Source organism: Puma concolor, chromosome A3 (genome assembly GCF_028749965.1).
Source record: "Puma concolor isolate L17-30 chromosome A3, mPumCon1.1.hap2, whole genome shotgun sequence".
NCBI classification, from domain to species: Eukaryota; Metazoa; Chordata; class Mammalia; order Carnivora; family Felidae; genus Puma; species Puma concolor.
In genome coordinates, this window is record NC_141669.1 from 117845857 (window position 1) to 117858950 (window position 13094).

The window sequence follows — 13094 nt, forward strand, 5'->3', positions numbered from 1 at the left end:
CTGCTTAGAAGTGTGGCTTGCGCTTGTGGCCAGAGTACCAGCTATCCCGTCTGACCTCCTTGGCCTTGACACCAGCAGTACTTTTTCTCCAGCACCCACTCACAGCTCTTCCTCATCACCCCCTGCCTTGCAGCCCTGTATAGGACCCTGTTGAGGTATGTTTGTTAGGTGTTGCCTATGGGGCAGGCAGGGGGCCAGGCTACTTTTGGGGCAACAGCGGCCAGGATCAGCTCCTGAGAGCCTGGCACTATCCAAGGAGAGCCAGAGGCCCCACTGCCAGTGCTGCCACTTCAAACCTTCGTCTGGCTGTGGGGCCACCATGCCTGGTATAGAGCAGGTGGGGGGCTCCCAGCAACTACAGATGTCTGAAGTAGGAAAACAAGGCTGCCAGCTTGTGGCAGCCCCAACAGTGATCCTCAAGGGCTGATCTTGGCCTCCAACCCTGACTGAGGAGAAAAGGGACCACCCATTGTCCCATAGGAGAGAGGCCCTCCAATTTTTTTTACTTATTTACTCGCTTCTGTGGTAATTTAGCAAACTATCTCAGGCAGTGAATAGAATGCTGTCCTACCCACTTTTATTCTAGTTAGGGGAACAGGATCTTGTCAAGGGGATAGAGGGACCTCCTTGTGGCTAGAGTGGTCTGGTTTTAGAGTGGAATGTGGATGGGGCTAAGGGAAGGGATGTGTATAGGCCCAGGGGAGGATGAGCTATGCTCTGCCTGGGGAGTTGGGAAAGCCTTCTTGGAAAAGGTGAAAGTGGAGCCATAAATAAAGCTGCAGTGAACATTTGGGCAAAAGCGGAGTTTTTTCAGAGGGGTAGGATATCCGGTCATAGAATCAGTTCTAAGGATTGAATGGTTAGGTCCCTTTGAGTGCAGGTGACTGTACCAAGAAATCCAGTTGTCCTTGAGTCACATTCAGGTAAATTTGCTACTTCGAATGCCTTTTTCAAACAAATATAGCAAATCAACAGCCCAGCCTGTGGACTTAAAGTTGTAAGCATTTCTACAAATGTTTTTAAGCTCTTATCTGGTGTACTGACAAATGATTATAACTGAGGGTGAAGAGTTGTGGATTAGAGTCTCATATACTCTAATTACTTGGGTTTACTTGGTCAAGTTACTTTACCTCTCCGAGTCTCAGTTTCCATGTAGGCAAAATGGGGAATTATAATTGGATTATGTGGATTAGATAGGATTATTCCTGTGGGAGCATTTTGTATTCATTACCAGGAAAATACAGCTACTAGTTTTCTTCTTAATCATGTCTACTATAAAAATGAAAACATTATGGCCAGTTTGTAAGAAGTTTAGGACCAAAAGTATATAAAGTTAACATTTATAGTCCTGTATCCACTTCATGGATTATCTAGTTTAATTTTCCAGTTAACAGTACCATGAGGTATGGGTGCTGTTATTTACCTCATTTTAAAAGTAAGACAAAGGGGGCTCAGAGAGGTAATGTTATTTGCTTAAGGTCACACAGGATTAGGACTGGGATTTGAACCCAGATAGACTGAGTTCATGGCTTCTCTGAAAAACCCAAATTCTCCAGAGTGTTTAATGTTTGACTCCTAAATTTTATTTATTTATTTATTTATTTATTCATTCATTCATTCATTCATTCATTCTCCTGACTCCTGTTTCCATTATCAGAAACAAATTCTGATAATGTTCATTTGAATTCCTAATGCAGAGGACTGGACATTTGTTTGACTCTGAATGCTTTGAGAAATAATGGAGGAGGGGCGCCTGGATGGCTCAGTGGTTAAAATGTCCGACTCTTGATTTCTGCTCAGGTCATGATCTCAGGGTTCCTGAGATTGAGCCCTGAGTTGGGCTCAGTGCTGACAGTGCAGCACCTGCTTGGATTCTCTCTCTCCCTATCTCTCTGTCCCTCCCCTGCTCACACTGTCTCTCTTTCTCTCCAAATGAATAAATAAACCTTAAAAAAAAAAAAATAACAGAGGATTTGTGGCCCCTGGTGGCTGGTTCAGTTGGTAGAGCATGCGATTTTTCTTCATCTTGGGATTGTTTGACCCCCATTATGGGTGTAGAGATCATTTAAAAAGAAATAAAGAGGCAGTGACTTAAAAAATAATAATGGAGGATTTGTTTTATTATCTTTATTATTTATTATCTTTGTTATTTATTTATCTTTAGAAGTGGTGGTGTTTTTACCCTAATAAATGATTTGCTTATATTACAATAAGTAGTATATCTGCAGGGCAGAGCCACATGTTGAATGTGTGTTTTTAGTACATTGGGATAAGATGCGGTAATGGGATTAGGGTCTCACTCTTCATCACTTACTTCCTTTTGATTTTTTAACTTCTGAATCCTTGGATTTTTTGTTCTTATTTTGAAGAGACTAAAGTAAGTGAGTGTCAGCTTTTTTATAATGAAAATTTTCAAACATAATGAAAAATTGAAAGAACAGTGAGATAAGCACTATACCTTCCACTTGTATTTACTAATTGTTAACATGTAGCCAATTTGATTCATACACTTTTTATAATTTTATTAATCATGATTGGTAGTAATTCCATAATATTTAGTGTCTAGACCATATTCAGATTTTCCTGTTTTCCCAAGAATGTCATTTTTCAAGGTTTCTTTTCTTTATTTTAGAGAAAGAGAGCATGAGCTGGGGAAAGGGGCAGGGGGGGCAGAGAGAGAGAGAATCCCAAGCAGGCTCCAAGCTCAGCTTAGAGCCTGACACAAGGCTCAATCCCACAACCCTGGAGTCAGAACCTGAGCCGAAATCGAGTTGGATGCTCAACTGACTGAGCCACCCAGACACCAAGAATTTTTTTTTTTTTAATTTTTTTTAATGTTTACTTATTTTTGAGACAGAGATTGACAGAGCGTGAACAGAGGAGGGGCAGAGAGAGAGGGAGACACAGAATCTGAAACAGGCTCCAGGCTCTGAGCTGTCAGCACAGAGCCCGACACGGGGCTCGAACTCACAGACCGTGAGATCATGACCTGAGCTGAAGTCGGACGCTTAACCGACCGAGCCACCCAGGCACCCCAAGAATGTTGTTTTTAGAAATCGAGGTTTACTCAACCAAGATTGGCACATTACATTTTTTTAACATTTTAAAAAAAGTTTATTTTAGGAGAGAGAGAGAGAGAGAGAGAGAGAGAGAGAGAGTGTGTGTGTGTGTGTGTGTGTGTGTGTGTGTGTGTGTGTGTGTGGTGGGGCGAAGCAGAGAGAGAGAGGGAGAATCCCAAGCAGGATCTGTATTGTCAGTGCAGAGCCTGATGTGGGGCTTGACCTCATGAACTGTGAGATCATGACCTGAGCTGAAGTCAGGAGTTGAACCTTTAACAGACTGAGCCATCCAGGTACCCCATTTTTTTTTTAAAGATTTTATTTTTAAGTAATCTCTGTACCCAATGTGGGGCTCAAACTTACACCCTGAGATCAAGAGTTGCATGCTCTTCCGACCGAGCTAGCCAGGCACCCCTATGTTTTTGGTTTTATGTCTTTAGTTGCTTTTATTCCATAATAATCCTTCACCCCTTTCCTAATCCCTCCCTCACCATGGCATTATTTATTTATTTTTAAGAGACCTGAACAGTTTTGTAGAATATTCCATATGTGGGGTTGGTCACATTGTTTTCTCATGGTGAATTCAGCTTGATTCATGTATTCTCTTATACTTCCTGTAAACTGGAAGTTAGATCTAGACAGAAGAGTAAACATTTTTTTGCAGTGTTTCAGTGGTAATGATGTGTGTTTCATATTGTATCACATCAGGGGACACACAAAACTGGGTTGTCCCACTGTTCCATGTGGTGACTGCCATCCCTCACCATTTTAAAGGTACATGTTTCTCTGTGAAAGTAGTAAGCAATTTGTGGGAATGCTTTGGTATGTTTCAATATCCTGTTACCCCACACCCTTTACCTAATGATTTCAGCATCCATTGATAATCCTTACCTGAGTAAGTTATTACACTGGCAGTGGAAGAATAATGATTTTCTACCTCTGTCATTCCCTTTATGTTTTGTGTTTTATTAGTTGCCATTCTCCTGCAAGAAGAACTTTTCTTTTTTCTTTTTTCATTATTAAGAATCACCAAGACTGAGATTATTTAGTGTGGTGTTGTAGTCAGTTATATTCATTATTCTCTTTGGTGCTAAAATTATCCCAGAGTTAGCCAGTGGGAGGCCTTTTAACTGGTTCTTTGTACTTTCAACACACTCCTATTAGTCCTCGAAGTATTTTCTTATTTTCTGGTACTGCTAGAAGCCCCAGATTTATCTTCCACATGCCCCGATCCAGACCCTGGACTCCGTCATTTCTCCAAGGAGTCCTAATTCCTTTCAGTTGGAGGTAGTATTTAGAAATTAAGCTTTGGACATTGGGTGTGTTTATTCCTGCTACAATGTTACTGCTTTTTGGCCTTTTCAGTGGATAAAGCTAAGAAATAAAATTTTTGAAAAATTGTGAGTTCATTTTGGTATTTCCAATTTAAATTTAATATTTGGTAATTTATATTTTGATTTTTCTTTTTGCCTTTTTTCTCTTACATTGAAAATTTTTATTTCTTCTTTTTTAAGGTTTTATTTTTTAAGTAATCTCTGTGCCCAATGTGGGGCTTGAACTCACAAGCCTGAGATCAGAAGTCACATGCTCATAAGGAACACCTGACAAATTCTCTTATGCTACGCTTTTGCCAGTCTATAATTATTTGATTTGATTATTTTTTATTTCTTATTTTTGTTTTTTTAAAAGTTTTTTACAAATTTATTTTGAGGAGGGGAGGGGCAGAGAGAAGGAGGGAGAGAGGGAGAATCCCAAGCAGGGTCTGTACCATGGCCAGTGTGCAGAGCCCAACTGGGGGCTCAAACCCATGAAACCATGAGATCATGACCTGAGCTGAAATCAAGAGCTGGATGCTCAACCAGTTGAGCCACCCAGGCACCCTTCTTTAAGACTTTATTTTGTTTTTACTTATTTATTAAAAAAAAACTTTAATATTTATTTATTTTGAGAGAGAGAAAATGTATGCACACATGCGAGTGGGTGAGTGGCAGAGAGAAAGGAGAGAGAGAATCCCAAGCAGGTTCCTCACTGATAGCACGGAGCCTAATATGGGGCTCAATCTCATGAACTGTGAGATTATGACCTGAGCCCAAACCAAGAGTTGGATGCTTAACTGGCTGAGCCACCCAGGCGCCTCAGAGAAATTATTTATTTAATTAAAAAAATTGTTTTTTTAATGTTTATTTTTGAGAGAGAGAGAGAGAGAGACTGAGCGTGAGTCGGGGAGGAGCAGAGAGAGGGAGACACAGAAGCTGAAACAGGCTCCAGGCTCTGAGCTGTCAGCACAGAGCCCAATGCAGGGCTTGAACCCACAGACCGTGAGATCATGACCTGAGCCAAAGTTGGACGCTTAACTGACTGAGCCACCCAGGTGCCCCCAACTTTTTTTATGTTTAATTAGTTTTGAGAGAGAGAGAGACAGCATGAATGGGTGATGGGGGGAAAGAGAGAGGGAACCCCGGGCACCCCGAGAAATTTTTTTAATATTGTAAAATTAGATAGTTATGTGAAGGACTGACCATGCAGGCTCTCCATATGCAGCTTCTCCATTAAATCTCAGGAAGCTATGTTGTTATGTTGTTTATTGTTTCAATTTTATAAATGAAGGAAGAAACCAAGGCTCACAGAGGTAAGTCCTTTGTTCCTAATTTCACAGCTGGTGACTGGTGGAGCTAGGATTGAACCCCTGTTGATCTGACTCCAAAGGCTGGCTATGCCTCCTAGGTGATTCCTTTCCCTAGTGATATTTTCCTGAGTGCTCTTCCATGTTTTCTGAATTTGCTGCTAGGTTGCCAAAAAACAAAAAAGACATGAAAAGGGTTAAAGTATTTTTCGAACCTCATGTGACAGTAGATGTGTAGGGAGATACAAATGTGATCCAGAGTGGGTGAGAGGTCTTTCTTGATTAATGCTGTGATATTTTTAATAGGTCTGTATCTTTGATTTATTTTGTCTGAAATGCTTATACAGAAGCCTAGTTTCTCTCTTGTCTACTACACATATTATACTTCTGTTAAACAACAGTAGTAATGGCAGCTAACATTTGTCAGAGATTTGCTTTGTGTCAGGTATGATGCTAATTGCCTTAATTGCTTAGGCAAGCCCATTTAGAACTGAAGCTCAGAAGTAAAATGACTTGCCCAAGATCACAGATTAATCACTGATGAATCTGAGACTTAACCTGTTTTTTAAAAAAATGTTTATTTATTGGGGTGCCTGGGTGGCTCAGTTTAAGTGTCTGACTTTGGCTCAGGTCAGGATCTCACAGTCTGTGGGTTTGAGCCACATGTCCGGCTCTGTGCTGACAGCTCAGAGCCTAGAGCCTGGTTCGGATTCTGTCTCCATCTCTCTCTGCCCCTCTGCCACTTGCGCGCGCGCTCTCTCTCTCTCTCTCTCTCTCTCTCTCTCAAAAATAAGTAAGAGAGAGAGAGAGAGAGGTAGAGGGGCAGAGAGAGGGAGAGAAAAAATCCCAAGCAGGCTCCACACTGTCAGCACAGAGCCGGACGCGGGGCTTGATCCCACAAACTGTGAGATTATGACCTGAGCCTAAATCAAGAGTTGGATACTCAACCTACTGAGCTACCCAAGCACCCCTAACTTGGTTGTGTTAGACAACTGTTTTATGTATCTTACCAGAAATCATTTGTAAATCATCTAAGCCAGTTTTTCTTAAATTCTAGGGTCCCAAAGAAATCATAGATTTAGGATTTTTATTATTTGGGAGGGGAATTTGTAAAATAAAGATTTAGATTTTCCATGGAGGTTGTTACTTCTTAAAAAAGTTTATCTCACCAAACAGGCTGTGGAGTACTGATAAGAATTCATCTTCTAATTTTGGACCTACCACTTTGGGACACACTTTCCAGATATCCATTTCCTACTCTGGATGGCATAATCCTGCCTGCCTCTTTACCTTGTGCAGATGAACTGACTTAAGATGTGAGAGGCTTCAGTCTCCTAGCAGTGCTGTTTGGTGGATAGGACAGAAACTACTAGTTCTGCCACCCTCCGCCTTTTTCCTATCATCTGTCAGGAGCACACCATCTGCCTTGAACAGTAGGCCTCGCCTTCTCTGTTCTACCCAGAACATGGTGAAAAACTCCTCTGTCTGTTGCTTTCCTAACTCTTTGGCACATTTCCACTGCTTTGTTTCCATTTAAGTTGATCATGGTCTCTTTCCATTTTTTTGTACAAAGGATTTTAAAATCTGAGTTTCATTGTGTCCTTAGCTCTTGTCTCACTTTTTTTTTTTTTTTTTTTTTTAAATTATATTTAAGCACTGGGGTGCTTGGGTGGCTTGGCTCACTTGGTTAAGCATCTGACTCTTGATTTTGGCTCAGGTCATGATCTTACAGTTTGTGGGATCGAGCCCCACATCAGCACAGATCGCATTTGAAATTTTCTGTCTTCCTCTCTTCTCTGCCTCTCCCCTGCTCTCTTTCAAAATAAATAAATAAAAAAGATTATATTAGAATTATTTGCACTGATCAAGTCTGAGTTTCTGGTTCTTATCTCTTCACTTCTTGTACCATCTTTTTTTTTTTTTTTGGTACATCCTTTTTTTAAATGTTTATTAATTTTGAGAGAGAGGCACATGCAGGGGAAGGGCAGAGAGAGAGGAGAGAGAGTGAATCCCAAGCAGGCTCCACACTGTCAGCAGAAAGCCCAATGGCAGGGTTTGAACTCTGGAACCATGAGATCATGACCTGAGCCGAAAGAGTCAGTTGCTTAACCAACCGAGCCACCCAGGCGTCCCATGGTAATTCTATTTTTAACTTTTTGAGGAACCTCCACACTGTTTTCCAGAGTGGCTGCACCAGTTTGCATTCCCACCAACAGTGCAAGAAGGTTCCCTTTCTCCGCATCTTCGCCAACACCTGTTGTTTGTTGTGTTGTTAATTTTAGACGAGTTGTTTTAGTGGAGCACTGGGGACAAAATCCTGATGGGCATGAGTTCAAGAAAAATGGGAGAGAGAGCTGGTGTGGTGCACAAATGGAGGAATTGGTCATTTATAGGAGCAGATAGTTCATTTATTATAAGGGGAAGAGGAAGACTGGGTGTACAGATGGAAATGAAGGTTGACTTGTGGGATTGATGATGGGAGCATGTGTTTTTTCTTTTTCTTGTGTGTGTTTTCTGTTTTAAAATTGAGTTATAATTTATATACTGTACAGTTATATGAGTCTTGCCAAATTCACAGTCATGCATGCACCACCACAAAATGTAGAGCGCTTTTATTACCCCACAAAATTTCCTTGCATGCCTTTCTACTACTTCTGCCATTTCCAGCATCTGTTACCCACTGATCCTGTCCTTGTCCATGTAGTTTTACTTTCTCCAGAATGTCATATAAATGGAATTGGACAGGGTGTAGCCTTTTAAATTTGTGTTATCATATTCATTTATCATAATGCATTTGAAATTCATCCACACCTTTGCATGAATCAGTAATTTCTTCATTTTATTGCTGAGTAGAATTCCATTATATGGATGTACCACAATTTATCCATTTACCTGTTCAAAGATATGAATTGTTTCCAGGTTTTACTAAATAGGAATACACTTTTGCTTACAGATTTTGTGAGAACATAAGTTCTCATTGTCTTGGGCAAATGCCAAGGAGTGTGATTGCTGGGTTATAGGTTAAATGTATGTTTAACTTGTTGAAAAACTGCCAAACTGTTTTCCAGTGTGGCTATTCCATGTTTGCATTTCCACTGGCAATGCGTGTGAGTCCCAGTTGCTCTATGTCTTTGCCAGCACTTGGTGGGATTCTTTTGTTTCCCTCCTTTTTTATTTTTCTAAATTGAGTTATAATTTATATGCCATAAATTTACTCTTTTAAACCATACAAATCAGTGGTTTGTAGTATATTCACAAAGTTGTACAATTGTTGCTACTCTAATTTCAGAATATTTTTGTCACCCCGAAAACAAACCCTGTATGCATTAGCAGTCATTCCTTTTTCCCCTCAGCTTGCCCCAGCCCTAGGCAATTACTAATATACTTGCTGTCTCTATAGATTTGTCTATTCTGGGCATTTGCTCAGAAACTGAATCATACAGTGTTTTTCTTTGTGACTGGCTTCTTTCACTTAATATACTTTCTTTTTTTAAAATTAAATTTTTTTTTCAAGAATCATTTTTGTCGTAGAATATATCAACATTTTTTTAAAGTTTATTTGAGAGAGAGATAGGAGAGCAGATGGGGGTGGGGGCAGAGAGAGAGGGAGACTCTGAGGTCTGAGGTGTCAGTGCAGAGCCTTATGCAGGGCTCGAACTCACGAATTGTGAGATCATGACCTGAGCTGAAATTAAGAGTTGGATGGTTAACACACTGAGCCACCCAGGCGCCCCAATAAACATTCTTTTTGATGGGCGAGTAACACTATTCCATTATAGGGATATGCTATATTTTGTTTATCCATTTATCAGTTGATGAGTGTTTGTGTTGTTTTCACTATTTGGTTATTAGGAATAATGCTGCTATGAACATTTGTGTATGAGTTTGTATGTAGACATATATTTTCATATTTCTTGTGTATCTACCTAAGAATAGAATGGCTGGGTCATATGCCTATTATCCTGTTTAATCTTTTGAGGAATTGCCAAATTTTCCCCTACAGCAGTTGCGCTGTTTTACATTCCCACCAGCAGTGGGATCCTTTTTTTGATTGATTTTATTTTTTAAATGAAATAAGGAAATCCTCAGCTAAGGTTGAAAATCAAAAGGAGGAGGGCTTGGGTTTGAGGAAAGAAGATATTAGGTATGAAATGTCATTTAGGAGAGTGAAGAGGGATTGGATATGAGAAATGTGGTAGGATTGCTGATGCCATCAAATGCCACTAAAGTCCCACTGGAGGTTGGTGGTCATGGAGTTTTTCAGTAAGCTTTTTATGTTATTTTATTTTTTTAAGACTTTATTTTTAAGCAGTCTCCATGCCTAACATGGAGCCCACACTCAACCCTGAGATCTAGAGTTGTATGCTCCACCGAGTCAGCCAGTCAGCGTCCCAGCTTTTTATTTTAGAATAGTTTTAGATTTACAGAAAAATTCCGAAGATAATACAGAGTGTTCCCATATATGACACACCCAGTATTCCCCACTCTTAACTTTGTACATTAATAATACAGAAATGTAAGGTACATTTGTTACAATTTATGAACCAATATTGGTATATTATTATTGACTAAAGTCCATACTTTATTCATACTTCCTTAGTTTTCCCTTAATGTCCTTTTTCTGTTCCAAGAACTCATCCTGGATACAACATTGCATTTAGTAGTCCTGTCTCCTTAGGCTGCTTTTGGCTGTGTCAGTTTCTAGATTTTACTTGTTTTTGATGACCTTTTATTTATATCAGTGTGGACTCCTACTTCTTTTACACTTTGTGTTGTAATCCAATACTGCTTTATTTTGTTGCTCTTGTTGTATTGGGAGCTCTTTCAGTTGGCTCTTGTGTCCTTTTTTTGTTTTTTTTTTTTAAGATTTTATTTTGAAGTAATCTCTGTACGTAATGTGGAGCTTGAACTTTACAACCCTGAGATCAAGAGTGGCATGCTCTATGGACTGAGCCATCCAGGTGCCCCTCTTGTATTCTTTTGACACACTCCAATGATCACTGTGTGTGTGTGTGTGTGTGTGTGTGTGTGTGTGTGTGTGTGTAACACTTCCTTATTTCTGTCACTACAAAATATTCTAGGCTCATCTTGTATATTTCCTGTCTCAATCCTAGAATCAGCTAAGACCTCTGGTACCTTTTATTGGAAAATGGTATTAGACACAGAGATTTGGGTGCTAGGTATGCTCATTGCTACTGAGGAATTGTTGGTTCTAGTCTCTGGATTATTATTATTCTTAGAGTAAGAGACAATATCTGTATTTTTTTATTTTTGAGAGAGAGAGCTCAAGTAGGGGAGAGGGGCGAGGGGGGGGGGAGAGAGAGAGAGAGAGAGAGAGAGAGAGAATGAGGATCTTAAGCAGGTTCCATGCTCAGTGTGGAACCCTGTATAGGGCTCGATCCCACAACCGTGAGATCAAGACTTGAGCTGAGATCGAGTTGGATGCTTAACTCACTGGGCCACCCAGATGCCCACTCCCTTTTTTAAACAGTCAAGTTCAAACAGTTTTAAACAAGTTTTAAACAGCTCAACAAGCTAGAATGTCTAGAATCCCCTTGGAGTTTCCCTGGCTCTTTTCTTCACCCCATCATCTACTCCATCAGCTAATCCTGTCAGATTCACCTGCAGAATCTGTCCTGACTTTTACACTGGCTGCCACCTCCACCCTCCTGCTCTGGCCTCAAGCTTCCATCATGGATCTTCTAGACCTTGGCACTAGCCACCTAACAGGTCTCCTGCATCCTTCTGTACTGAGCTTCCTCCTGAGGCTCTTTTCCACTCAGCAGCCAGTGGTAGGCCCTGGATTTTTATTTTTTAATTTTTTTTCTTTCCCACTCCCTCCTTTTATTTTTACTTCAATTTTTTTCTTCCCTTCAACCCTGAATTTCTATTTATTTTTATTTTTTATTTTTTTTGAGAGAGAGAGCATGAGTGAGCTAGGCACAGAGAGAGAGGGAGAAACAGAATCCCACAAGGGGCAGAGAGAGAGGGAGAGGGAGAGAGAGAGAGAATGAGAATCCTGAAGTGGGGCTTGAGCTCACCCAGTGTGGGGCTTGCAGTCACAAACTGTGAGACCATGACCTAAGCCAAAGTCGGATGCTTAACTGACTGAGCCATCCAAGTGCCCAACTCCTGAATTAAAAAAAACAACACTTTGGAAAAAAAAAAAGCTTCTCAACGTTTATTTATTTTTGAGAGACAGAGAGAGCACAAGTGGGGGAGAGGCAGAGAGAGAGAGGGAAACACAGAATCTGAAGCAGGTTCCAGGCTCTGAGCTGTCAGCACAGCCTGATACGGGGCTTGAACCCACAAACAGTGAGATCATAACCTGTGCTGAAGTTGGACGCTTAACTGACTGAACCACCCAGGCGCCCCCAAAAAACTTTTGATACTAATTTTCATGGTCGTTTACAGTTGTAAGACTTTGATTGAATTAATAAAAGAGCAAAGATGCTACTCTTTTTAAAATTTTTAAAAATTTTATTTTTTTAAGTAATCTCTGTACCCAACATGGGGCTCAAACTCACAACCCCGAAATCAAGAGTTGCACACTCCAGAGGCACCTGGGTGGCTCAAGTCGGTTAAGTGTCTGACTCTAGATTTCAGCTCAGGATTGATCTCACAGTTTGTGCGTCCGAGCCCCGTGGTTCATGGGTTCGAGCCCCACATCGGGCTCTGCACTGTCCGCATGGAGCCTGCTTGGGATTCTCTCTCTCCCTCTCTCTCTGCCACTCCCCTGTGTTCTCTCTGTCTCAAAATAAATAAATAAACATTAAAAAAAAAAAAGAGTTGCACACTCAACTGACTGAGCCAACTAGGCACTCCATTTAAAAAAACTTTTTATTGAGGTATAATTTATATTAGAGTGCACAGATCTTAAGTGTGTAGCTTGATGAACTTTTATACATGGATACACGTGTATAACCACCACCCAGATCAAGATACAGATATGTTGGGCACCTTAGAAGACCCTTTTTCCCCACACTGAGTCATACTGCCTACTCCGCATCCAAGGAGACCACCTTTGGTGGTGTTGCATTTCAAATGAGACCCATTAGCATGTTGAGTAAGTTCTCTAGCCCTAATCAGCTGCCTGGGTGGAGAATGTGGAGAATCTGATTTACCTAGGGTTAGGGTTTATCCAGGCAGGTCTGATGGAGGGGGAGAAGGGGCCAGGGAGTTGGAAGGAAGTGACATCAAAGGATAGGATTTCCAGGATGAGAGTGAAGGTGAGAGCAGGCAGAAGGAACAATGTGAGCAAAAGTATTCAGGGCTCAAGAAATATGTGTTCTCAGAATCTGGCCAGGGAACACATCAGGAGTGCTCGGAGATTGGGCGAAGAAAGGAAAATGTTAAGCAAGAGAGAGAGACATAGATTCTTCTTGGGAACAGAAAAATAGTGATGTTTATTC

General features: G+C 40.8%; 1 protein-coding gene and 1 non-coding gene across 6 annotated transcripts in view; one reads left to right on the forward strand and one right to left on the reverse strand.

The window, feature by feature from the left end:
- Nucleotides 1-13094, forward strand: part of PHF20 (PHD finger protein 20) — a 172751-nt gene that overhangs the window by 55164 nt on the left and 104493 nt on the right. The gene's annotated exons all lie outside the window — the stretch shown is intronic.
- Nucleotides 360-490, reverse strand: LOC112869761 (small Cajal body-specific RNA 20). Its single transcript, XR_003224417.1, has one exon.